Source organism: Pinus tabuliformis, chromosome 9, assembly GCF_031772625.1.
Source record: "Pinus tabuliformis cultivar Carrire ecotype Pingquan chromosome 9, CPIR1, whole genome shotgun sequence".
Lineage (NCBI taxonomy): Eukaryota > Viridiplantae > Streptophyta > Pinopsida > Pinales > Pinaceae > Pinus > Pinus tabuliformis.
Window position 1 is genome coordinate 965,204,185 of NC_142307.1, and position 13,513 is coordinate 965,217,697.

Sequence of the window (13,513 nt, forward strand, 5' to 3'; positions counted from 1 at the left end):
AGTAACCTTCATCTTCTTCAATGTCTTCATGATGAACTTGCCTAGGAATATATCCCTTCTCATCAACCACTATATCAATACTGTCAACAATTCTGCCAAGTCTTTTATTGTAGCACTTGTATGCTTTGCTATGTGGAGAATAACCAAGAAGAATGCCCTCATCTGCTCTAGGTTCAAGTTTGCCAAGTTGCTCATCAGTGTTCTTAATATAACATTTGCTCCCAAAGATTTTGAAATGCTTCACGGAAGGAGTTTTACCACTCCAAAGCTCATGAGGTGTTTGAGTGCTGTTTACTCGGACATTTGTTTTGTTAAGAATGATAACAGCAGCATGTGCAGCTTCACCCCAGAAGGTTGCAGGAGTACCTGATTCATCGAGCATAGCACGAGCCATTTGTTGGATAGTTCTGTTCATTCTTTCCACAACCCCATTTTGCTGAGGAGTTCTAGCTGTAGAGAATTCTCTTCTTATCCCATGTTCATCGCAGAAATCGAAAAATTCATTTGATGTGAACTCCCCACCTCTGTCAGATCTGAGGCACTTAATTTTGTGTCCTGATTCATTTTCAGCCAATGCTTTGAAGGATTTGAATTTTTCGAATGCTTCATCTTTGTGCTTCATAAGCCCTAACCAAACAAACCTTGAGAAATCATCAATGAATAATATCAGATATTCTTCTCCTCGAGGTGTCCTTTTCCTAAATGGACCACATACATCTGTATGGACTAGCTCAAGAGGCAAGCTAGCTGATCCTTCCTTCTCTGGAAAGTTAGTTCTGGTTTGCTTTCCAAACTGACAAGATTTGCATATGGTGTTGTCTGGAATTTTGATATCTGGAAGATCGCGAACTGCCTGATATTTGCATGCTTTCCTTATTTGTGAGAAGCTTAGATGTCCCAACCTTCGATGCCATAACCAGTGCTCTTCATCCTTGCTAAGATAGCATTGTTGTTGTCCTTCTTCAAATATGTACATATTATTTGGAGTTCTTTTGCCTTTGAGAACTGTTTTACCTGTATCAAGATCACGAACAAGACATCCATTCGATCTGAAAATAACCTCGGTTTTTTGATCACACATTTGGCTGACACTTAGAAGATTATGCTTCAATCCATCAACATACAAAACATTTCCAGCCTTAACCTTTTCTTTCAAAGGAGCAATACCTTTTCCTTTTATAGTTGCAGGAGTATCATTTCCAAAAGAAACTTTCTTTCCCTTTTCTAAAGTAGAATAAGATTCGAGTTTTTCTTTATCACCTGTCATATGTTTCGAACATCCACTGTCAATGTACCATAGATTTTCCTGTCCTTCTGCATAAAACGCTATCCCACATCTTTCTGTCTGAGGTTCTTTTATTCTCCATTTTTTGGTGCTCGTGGCTTGTTCCTTTTTCTCCTGAAACCTGCTCCTGCATTCAGACTCTTTATGACCAAAATTATTGCAAATAGAACATTCAACTTCATTTTCAAGAACTGAAAAGTTGTTATAGGTCCTCTTTGTAATTCCTGTCATACTTCTTTGTTTTTGAGCTTCCCTAGTCATGATTGTTTTATATGCAACACATTGAGCTGCTTTGTGACCAAAGTTATGGCAAGAAAAGCATTGTCCATTGAAGAAGCTTCTGCGGTTATTGAATCTACCAGCCAACTGATTGTAATTTCTATTTTCATCTATTCTTGTGCCAAACTGAGAAGATTTTACCTGTGGTTGGTTGTAGCTTTTGTTTACCCTTAAGAAGGATTGTCCCTGATAGTTTCTGTTTGTAATTCGTCCCTGCTTTACCTGATTATCTTCATTGTTCTTTTGCTCATTTCTTCTTGCTGCATCAAGATAACTTTTTGAGGTGGATGCTTGAGAGGTTTCTCCATTATAGCCCAAACCTGTCTTGTTTAGAGGAGACCGCTGCACATTGATAATCTCATCCAAAGTTTCAGATCCTTTGACAAACTTAAGATTAATAGTTTTTGTTTTCTCAATTTCTTTTCTGAGACCAACAATTTCACCTTCTAGTTTTTCAAGATGTTTTTCCTTTTCATCAATTTGAAATTGCAAAGTATCAATGATCACACTCTTTTCTTCTATGCATCTCTTGAGTCTAGTAATTTCATTATAGAGATTATCCACATCTACAGCATCCTCATAATCATCATCTTCAAATGCCATTAATAGCTTATATTTATTACCTTGTTCATCTTCATCACTGTTTGATAAGCCATCACTATCTTCATGGGTGTAGTAGCTTTTCTTATTTGCATTTTGTTTCTTATTCCATCTAGCAGGTTCTTTTCCTTTATCCTTATTAGGACATTTTGCAGCATAATGACCTACTCTTCCACAAGCAAAGCATTTGAAAGGTAGCTTACCTCTGAACCTTCCAGCACCCCTTTGAAGATTTCTGACAAAGTTTGATTCTTCTTCCTCTTCTTCTGGAACATGGCCTGCTTCATAGTAATCTTCTTTTCTTGATGCCTTAAAAGCAGCTTCCCTTCTGTCTGATGGACCTCCCTTTCTCATTTCATAAGCAGTTAGAATTCCATGTAGCTGAGACATAGTGAGAACTTTGAGATTTTCCTTTTCTTCTATTGCAGATACTTTAGATTCAAACTTGGGGGATAATGATCTTAGAATCTTTTGAACTACTATAGTCTCTTTTATTTCTTCACCCAGATTTTTCATACAATTAACAATCTCATCTACCCGAAGAAAATAATTAGCCACACTTTCATCATTATACATCTTGAGGGTCTCATATTGAATCCTGAGAGTTTGAAGTTTAGCTTGCTTTACCTGTTCATCTCCTTCATAGCTAGTGATCATTTTGTCCCATATCTCTTTTGTTGATTTGAAGTGCATGACCTTCATGAATTCTGTTTGAGATATACTTCCTAATAGAGTACTGACTGCTTTTGCATTTGTTTCATATGCCTTTTTCTCAGCTGGATCTGTAGGAGTAGCTGAAGGAAAAGCATAGCCTGTTTCTACAATGTCCCAAACTTCTGTACCAAGAGATTGAAGATATGCAGTAACTCTTACCTTCCAATAATTGAAATTTGTTCCATCAAAAACCGGTGGCCTGATTGATGCTTCTTTCTCGTAGTTGCTCATGATGAATGATCTTCCTTCAAGCGATCAAGCTTCTCTGAAGGACCTGCTCCGATACCAATTGTTGGAAATAATACTGAGAGGGGGGGTGAATCAGTATTATCTGATTAATCAAACTTTTTAAATGCTCAGAAACATATACGCTACTTCAGTTAAGTGAACCAGCGTGTACACGCTACTGTGACGAAGTAAAACAGCGTATAGGAAGAAAACTCACAATTTAGTTAGCTTTTTCTTCAATTAAGTGCATCAGGACATTATTCATCACATTAACAGTAAACATGTGCAGTAAAACAGAACAGATAAAAAGCCACACACATGAACACCAAGATATAAGGTGGAAACCCAATGTGGGTGAAAACCACCTGCTGCAAGTTGTCTCTATCTTTCTTTAATATGAAACTTCAGTTTACAATCTTTTGTACTGGTGCAGCCTTATACCAGTACGCAGGCTACAACCTGCAGAAGGCTTCAACCTTCTCTCGTTCTCCAAACTTCCTTGGAAGGGAGCTCCAACCCCCTTTGCTCTTGTACTAGCCAAGATACTAGTACGTAGGTGCTGACCTACAATCTTCCTTCTTTCAGATATCACTTTTCATACATTTTCAGACTTGGATATTCCTGAAGCACAACATTACAATCTGAAGACCACAAATCATTCAATTTCCACAACAGATCATTGAAGCATAAAACAACCAAACTTTGAATCACTGAACCACTGAACCCTGTCAATCACCAGTTACCAGAACACAGAGCAGACTACAGAACTCTGCAATAACAGTCAGACCCCACTGTAAACCCAAAATCAAGCTTCAAAAGATATACGCTACTTCAATGAGCAAAACCCGCGTATACACGCTCTTTTACCGAAGCCAACCTGCGTACAGATCTAAAACTAAACTTTCTCAATTTGCAGCTGTACCAGACATTAGTTAGATCCAAAACGTAACATTGCGACAATATGCAGATCTAGAAATACGCATAATCAACCATATCATGATAGTGCATTTCAAACCATTAGATCCCGATCTATCCTTAGATCTAGTCTTCCATCAACCGATGTGATCTCTCCTTGGCTTAGATCAAGCAACCCAGAACCTGCATATCAGATCTCTTTCTCTCTTAGATATTCAAGCCTTGTCGAAAGATAATCTTGCCTAATGATCTTCTTCTCCTTATATAGTCTTAGTCCTAACTCAATACCAAGAGCCAAAACCATAGTAACACAATACCATCAACTTCAAAACTAGGGATCGACACGCCCGTCGAGACACAATGGTCCGAAATCATAGGCACAACTTCCAAGGACTAACCACCATGGACCAAAGGAACCTTTCCACATACACGCGTTTTTTATGAATCGAACTTGCGTGTACACGCGACTTGGGCTTAACGAAACGGCGTGTATGAGCTTCCTTGGTATGCTGTACTGAGATCTGTCTTCTGATTAAGTTGCCATCACCTGTACCAACCTCTGAGCACCTGTACCATCCTCTGAGTGAGTTGCCATCAAGGACAACACTTGAATCATAATGCCAACATTTCTATCTCTTCTATGTCTGAAAGCAGTGTATCAAGGAGTAGAGGGGGGCATGGAACAAATTTGCTTTGTCAACCAAAGGAGGCCATAAGGCCGTAGGCCATATCAACAAGGTATGCAAGGTATACATTATATTCCTTATTTAAATTCAATTCATAATGCACCTTTTCAATATTGGTATCCTCCAAACAACTCACCATGGTCTATGCCTTCACCTTTGTCCTATCCTCGTCAACATGTCATGCCACCTTTCTAGCCATACCAGCCCCAACCTCCTCAATGAAGTAATCCCTCAGAAGGATGGAGGCCCTAGGTATCCCAACCACCTACCTTAATTCCCACTCCTCAACCACATCTAACCCAAAACAATCCACCTAAATAACACTAAATTCCTACTCAACCTAATATAAACCCAAACAACAAGCAGGCCCAACAAGTCTATAATGGAGAAACTTCCTATCCTACCTATGTTGTAGAAATCCAAGAAATCAACCTCAGGTCCAGGAAGGTACTTTCAAATGCTCATCCACCTTATCCAACAAAAGATCATGAAGAAGAGAATTAATAAAGTACTCCTCAAGCCAATTCACCTCCCTATCTTGAAAGGTTGGTCCATCCTAAATCACACACCCCAGAAGAGGTTGAACTTTTGGGAGAACTGAAAAATATGTGTGTTAAAATACCTCTCCTACATGCCATCAAAGATGTTACCATATATAGTAATTTCATCATGGAAGAGTGTTTCAAGGTGTCAGGAAGGAAGAGAAGAGATGCCCCCACTATCAATGTTGTTGGGAAATTAGCTGATCTAATGCTTGGGAAGGTCATCTCCCCAAAGTATTTGGATCTTGGTAGCCCGATAATGGACGTATATATTAATAACATTATAGTACCCAACACATTCATTAATATAGGGGTTATAATCAATGTGAGGACCATGGAAACCATGCTTAAGCTCAATCTCCAAGGAGCCCTAAGGAAAACCAAAACTATGATGTAACTTGCAGATAGATCCATAGTAGCACCTGAGGGTGTCATTGAGGATGTTATGGTTTCCATTGATTCTTGAGAGTACCCCATTGATTTCATTGTACTCCAGCCTAAGACCAAGTTCAATGGGTATCCCTCATCCTAGGGAGACCTTGATTAGCTACTGTTGATGATTATATTAGTTGTAGAGCTAGAAAAATGACGATCAAGAATGGGAAACTCACAAAGTACCTTTTATTATTCCCTCCTTCTCAAATCCATGTTGAGCATGATTTTCCTATGGGTAGAGGAGGAAGAAGAGGAAGAATTCTATCAATCATCCCCCTACCCCATTTGTACACCAGAATCCACTTTTGGAAGTAGACAACTGAATGAAGGTAATCTTATAGATAATTTTCTGCAAAACAAACACCCTGATGCCATGCAAATTGATGAACTAGAAGAGGATCCTTTTGGGAATACTGAAAATAGTCCATGGGCAGAATTAATCACTGCTGGTTCTGATCAAGACTATGTCAAAATTGTGGAAATTAGCTCATATGGAACTCTAAAAATCATTCCTTCCCTTTCAACAAAACAAGAAGAATAATTGCTCACTATCTTAAGGCAACACCTTGATGCCTTTGCTTGGGATTACAAAGAAATAAAAGCAGTCCACCCCTTAGTCTGTACACATCACATATACATCAAAGAAGGCAACAAACCTATTTTCCAACTCTAGAGAACGATGAACCCTACACTTAAAGACATAGTAAAAGAAGAATTGCATAAATTGTTAGATGTAGGATCAATTTACCCTATTTTAGGCAATGAATGGGTATTGCCTCTTGTTATTGTTCCCAAAAAGAATGGGAAATGGAGATTTTGTGTTGATTACAGGAACTCAATAAGGCTAACAAGAAAGATCATTTTACCTTACCTTTTATTTATCAAGTTTTGGATGGTCTTGTAGGGAAAAAGTTCTTTTCATTTTAGGATGGTTTCAGTGGGTACAATTAGATCCAAATCACTCCTGAAGACCAGGATAATACCACATTCACATGTCCATGGGGGGACTTTTGCTATAGGGTCCTTTGCTTTAGTTTGTGCAATGCCCCTGCTACCTTCTAGAGGGAAATATTGAGTATTTTTGTTGATCTTGTTCATGACTCAGTTGAAATTTATATGGATGATTTCACTCCTTATGGAGATGCTTTCCAAGAATCTCTCTCTAGCTTGTGTAAAGTTCTCAAAATATGCATTAAAATGGATCTCTGTTAGGGTCCCACCCTAACCCCCTTATTTATGTCATGGGATCACGTCATAGTCAAGAGTCAATAAAGCCCATATTAATATTTGTAAGTGGTTGACCCGCAATCAATGACGGGACCACAGTTAGTTGCAAATGGGCCGTAGTATTAGATAGATGGTATTAATAAAACCCACGGTATTGGCCCATGGTATTGCATGTATGAGTCATATATAAAGGATAGAGACTCCCTGTGAGGAGCATCGTGTCTTATTTTGTAGTCGAGCTCCGCTCTATTGGAGGTTGCCCCCTCGAAGAGGTAAGTGAACATTACTCTCTGAATAATAAAATCATTGCTATTCTGTGTTCTGGGTATCTTTTCTTCGCATATTCTGTATTTGGGTATCATTTTGCAGGTTAAGAGCATAACAAGTGGTATCAGAGCACTTTCCAGGGCCGATGGGATCTCCAATTCTTAGCAAAAAAAAATTCGGCTAGAGACGTGTTCCGGTGTCTTTAAACCACGGGATCTGTCGTTGAGCGCATAAACTTACGGATTTGGGGAGGCATGCACGCAGGAAATACAAGAGGTGGTCACGTCTGTTGGACTCCCTTGTAACCCCTGTGGGTACCCCTTCGAGTAGTAGTGCATTAGACAGAACCGCGCACGGACTGTCTTCCACGTACCCTCTGGGTATATCGGAAGCCCCCTAGGGTCCCTTTAAACCTCGCCATAGATAAACCGTCGGTCGTCTTGTGGCTACAGTACACCGAGAATAGCACTCGGAGAGATTACTCGCTCGTACGATAGGGTAGTCGGGTTGTACGGCTAAGGGTACGGTAGATCCTCCTTAGTTAGAGCCCTGAAACATTGGGCCGAGTACTACTGCCAGACCCTTATGTATATTGCGATCTGTAGCACCTGACACTCCTCAAGACCATAGTTCCCTTTTCTATCGGGGGATCGCACATCATCTATATCAGATCCGCTTGTGCAAAGGAGTGCAGTAGCAGCAGCAGACATCAGTCCCGCAGTCTCGAGTTCGCAGATCAGTCATTCCGATCTATTAGATCCAGCCGATCCGCAGCAGCAGTCTGTTCCGCCGCCCAGAGCTATCCGATCCGCCATTCAGATCTCTCAGATCCACCAGATCGGAGTTGTTGTGAAGGGTTCCTATACCGGGGTATAATTTTCGCAGGACTTTTGGCCGCATTGACATTTTGAGGATTTGGCGACTGCAGTATTGATCAGGAAGGAGTAAAACTCCGTTAGGAGTTTTCAAAAAAAAATTCTGAGATCTTCCGGGGCGCTTATTGGTGATCTAGCCCATCAGAATCAAGACGACGAGCTGAGCACGGTGGTACCATTCAATTATTAGTGAAAATTTTTAGGCGGTCCCAATTTTTCATCAGGTTGGTGTATGGTAGAAACTAGAGCCCAAGCGATGGCCAATGAAAGGATGGAAAAACTTGAAGAATCCATGCAAACCCTCACCAATCAGCTTAACGTACTATGTATTCAGGTCCAGCAATTAATCCCGAAGGGCAAGGAGCAAGCCCACGAGGAGGCATATAATGGCAATGAATACAATGAGGGTGAGTCTAGCCACTCTCCTCACGTCTGGCACACCCACTAACAACCCATTCAGCGACCTCCCAAGTTGGATATGCATAAATTTGATGGGTCTCACCCGTCGGCATGGATAGCCCAAATGGAGCAGTATTTCAAACTGAATCGCATCTTAGATAATGCGACTCAACTTATGTTGGGGAGCATGTTCTTGGACAATGAAAGGTGGCAATGGTGGGAATGGCATCAACGTTGCAATGGACCTTTTAGGACTTGGACCCAATTTACAAAAGCTCTTCAAGGCCGCTTTGAACAGGAAACCTCTTTTTTGGGTCGTCTTACTAAGCTCCGACAGACGGGTACAGTGGATGAATATATTACAGCTTTTGAAGCCTTAGCCTTCCGCACTTGGGGTCTCTCAGATGTGTTCTACACGGAATGTTTTATCAGCGGTCTTAAAGAAGCCATCAAAGCTCAAGTCTTACTGCACCACCCTCCCACATGGACAGAGGCTTGCAAGGTAGCCCGTAACGTAGAACGTGCATTAGCAGCCCAATACAGTCGCCCAAATTTCTCCACTAAAGGTCGCCCCCCACAAGCTTACAACACGACTCAAACACTTAAGGTCCAAAAGGTGTCACCTGCGGAAATGGCCGAAAGAAGAAAGCAAGGACTATGTTACTACTGTGATGAAAAAGACTCCCCAGGTCATAAATGCAAGGAGCCCAAATTTTTTCAAATTGATGCCACTGACTACAGCTCAACAGAGGAAGATCCACCACTTGAGGAACATGAGGCGCTAGAAGAAGACAACCAAAAGGACAATGTCTCTGACGAACCAGTTATTTCGTTGCATGCATTGGCAGGGATTTCTTCCCCTCAAACTCTCAAAATTAGAGGTTTTCTTAAACATCTCCCAGTAGTAGTCTTGATTGATAGTGGAAGTACACATAATTTCATCCATCAAAAAGTCGCAGAAGCAGTGCATTGTTTTGTACGAGCAGTTTCTAACTTCCAAGTCCAAATTGCAGATGGGGGCACATTGAAATGTGAAGGCCACTGTGAAAATGTCAAACTTCAAATGGGGGATTATTAGTTGAAAACCCACATGTTTGCCATACACATGGGGGGTTGCGACATTATCCTCGGCGCTGAATGGCTCTGCACTCTTGGGCCAATCACAATGGATTTCCAAGAGTTATATATGAGCTTTAAGCAGAACAACTCCACGCATACCCTCCGTGGACTCCAGGCGGGAGCCCCCTCTATCATCAGCTTGCATAGGATGGAAAAATTGTTACAAAAGGGCCATCATGGAGTGGTAGCTCAATTTAATGCCATCCAGGTAGTCGAAACCAAGTCTCTGCCAATTCATCCTGAGATGCAACAGATTTTAAATAACCATCTGCCGGTCTTTGACAAGCCTCATGAGCTTCCACCCTCGCGAGGGGAACATGATCATAACATCACCTTGGTTCCAGGGGCCCAACCCCCAAATGGGCGGCCATACAGATATCCTTTCACCCAAAAGAATGAAATAGAAAAAATAATCAAGGAACTTTTGGAAGCAGGTGTCATTCGTCCAAGCATTAGTCCTTATTCATCCCCAGTGGTCATGGTGCTCAAGAAAGATGGGGAGTGGCGGATGTGTCCCGACTTCAGGGCCCTCAATAAGTTGACAGTCAAAGATAAATTTCCCATCCCGGTGGTTGACGATTTGCTGGACGAACTCAATGGGGCTCAATTCTTCACTAAGTTGGATCTTCGCTCAGGCTACCACCAAATTCGCATGAAGGAAGTTGACATTCCCAAGACTGCTTTCAGAACTCATGAAGGCCATTGTGAGTTCCTGGTTATGCCATTTGGTCTTTGTAATTCCCCCTCTACTTTTCAGAGCCTTATGAATCACATTCTCAAACCATATCTCAGGAAATTTGTCCTTGTCTTCTTCGATGACATCCTCATCTATAGTGGCACTTGGGCTGCACATCTTCAGCATGTAGATCTACTCTTGCAACTGCTCCGCAAGCATAAATTATTTGTCAAGATGTCCAAGTGTTCGTTTGGCATGGAAGAAGTTGAGTATTTGGGCCACATTGTGGGGCGTGAAGGTGTCAAGGTGGACCCCAAAAAGATCCAGGCAATGCAAGAATGGCCTCAACCTAAGACCTTGAAGAGCTTGAGAGGATTTTTAGGTCTCATAGGCTATTATCGTAAATTTATCCGCAACTATGGCTGCATAGCGAAGCCCCTCACTCAACTCCTAAAGAAAAATTCATTCTTCTGGAACGAGGAAGCACAACAGGCATTTACCGCTCTAAAAAACGCCATGTGTTCCACTCCAGTCTTAGCACTACCTGACTTCACCAAATCCTTTGTCATTGAATGTGATGCTTTGGGGACAGGTATTGGGGCGGTCTTAATGCAGGAAGGGTGACCTTTGGCCTTCACAAGCCAATAGCTAAGTGGGAGGAATCTGGGCCAATCTACCTACGAAAAAGAAATGATGGCCATCTTACATGCAGTCGAGACTTGGCGACCTTACTTATTGGGGCGACATTTTCAAATCCGCACAGATCATCACAGTCTTAAATATTTTTTGGAGCAACGCCTATCCTCCCCACAACAAAATAAATGGCTAGCCAAAATGCTGGGATATGATTATGAGATCATTTACAAGAAAGGGCAAGACAATAGTGTAGCAGATGCATTATCTCGCCAATTTGAGGAAGAAAGTACTCTGCTAGCAATTTCCCTCCCCATTCTAGAGTGGATTGAAGAGGCTCGCAAGGAATGGTTTTCACACCCCGGGCTATCCCAACTCATTTCTCAATTGCAGGTAGATCCAAATTCCACCAAGGGCTACTCGTGGCAGGATGATATTCTTCGCTACAGGGACAGAGTTGTAATAGCACCAACATCCACCCTCAAAAGTCGCATTTTGGCAGAATTGCACTCATCTCCCATTGCAGGACATTCGGGCTTTCAGAAGACGTATGCTCGCACCAGAAGATCATTTTTTTGGACAGGCATGAAAAAGGACATCCTTACTTTTGTAGCAGAATGCGATGTCTGTCAACGCCACAAAGGGGAAACCGTCAACACACCAGGCACATTACAACCATTGCCCATTCCGACATCAATTTGGACGGAGGTTTCTATGGATTTCATTACAGGTCTTCCAAAGTCCGGGAACAAGTCAGTCATCATGGTGGTTGTGGACCGACTGTCGAAGTATGCTCATTTCTGCGCCCTACAACATCCGTTTACACCAACTTTGGTCGCTCGATCTTTCATGGATCAGATTTTCAAATTGCATGGCATGCCCACTTCTATTGTGTCCGATCGCGACCCGATCTTCATCAGTAATATTTGGCAGGAACTTTTCCGGATACAAGGCACTCAACTAAAACTCAGTACTTCCTATCATCCGCAAACGGATGGTCAAACTGAAGCGATCAACAAATGTCTAGAAACTTACCTTAGGTGTTTCACTTCAGAAAAGCAACACCTTTGGGTACAGTGGTTACCTCTGGCTGAATGGTGGTATAACACCAACTATCATGCCACCACCAAAATGACTCCCTATGAAGCAGTATATGGTAACTTCCGCCTTCCCCTACTTCTTATCTCAAGGGGTGCTCCAAAGTACAAGCAGTGGATCAACTCCTACAACACCGCGCAACCATGCTCGCCCATCTTAGAGAGAATCTTCATCAAGCTGAGAACCGCATGAAGCAATAGGTCGACCAGCATCGCTTAGAGCGCTAATTTCAAGAGGGGATCAAGTCTTTTTGAGGTTGCAACCATATAAGCAAACATCACTCAAAGACAAGGGTTGTCAAAAGCTCTCTCCAAAATTCTACGGACCATACCAAGTACTTCAGCGCATTGGAGAAGTGGCTTACAAGTTGGCTTTGCCACCTACTGCAAAAATCCATCCAGTTTTGCATGTATCGTGCCTCAAGAAAGTGATTGGGAACAATTGTGGAGTTCAAACCAGTCTACCTGAATTGGACGAAGAAGGGTCAATCTGGCTTCAACCCGAACAAGTTCTAGACACACGAGACAAGCACCTGCGCGGCCGCATGATTAAGGAAGTCCTCGTCAAATGGAAAGACACCTCTCCGGAAGATGCAACTTGGGAACCAGCCACTATTCTTCAGCAGTTTCCGCAGCTTCAGCCTTGAGGACAAAGTCTTAAGGGGGAGGGCATGTTAGGGTCCCACCCTAACCCCCTTATTTATGTCATGGGATCACGTCATAGTCAAGAGTCAATAAAGCCCATATTAATATTTGTAAGTGGTTAACCCACAATTAATGACGAGACCACAGTTAGTTGCAAATGGGCCGTAGTATTAGATAGATGGTATTAATAAAACCCACGGTATTGGCCCGTGGTATTGCATGTATGAGTCATATATAAAGGATAGAGACTCCCTGCAAGGAGCATCGTGTCTTATTTTGTAGTCGAGCTCTGCTCTATTGGAGGTTGCCACCTCGAAGAGGCAAGTGAACATTACTCTCTGAATAATAAAATCATTGCTATTATGTGTTCTGGGTATCTTTTCTTCGCATATTCTATATTTGGGTATCATTTTGCAGGTTAAGAGCATAACAATCTCTCTTTAATTCCTGAAAAATGTGGTTTTTTTTTATGAATGTAGGGATTGTTCTAAGCTAGTTCCACTCTATGGAACATTAGTTGACCCTAACAAGATTACCATTATCAAAAGGATCCCTGTTCCTCATAAACAAAGGGATGTCACGAGATTTCTAGGACTAGCTGGATATTATAAGATATCAAGGATTTTAATAAAATGTACTCACCTTTATTTGGTTTGCTAACAAAAGATTTAGTTTTTTGTTATAAATACTAGTATCAAGAAGCATTTGAAGAGCTCAAGGAAACATTGACAATTGCACCAATTCTCAGGGACCCAAATTGGGCCTTTCCTTTTCATATTCACACAAATGCATTTGAAAAAGGTGTAGGGGAAGCATTAGGACATTTGGAAGGTAACTTTCCTTATGCTATCTATTTCATTAGTAAGAATTTGTCCAAGGTTGAACTCAACT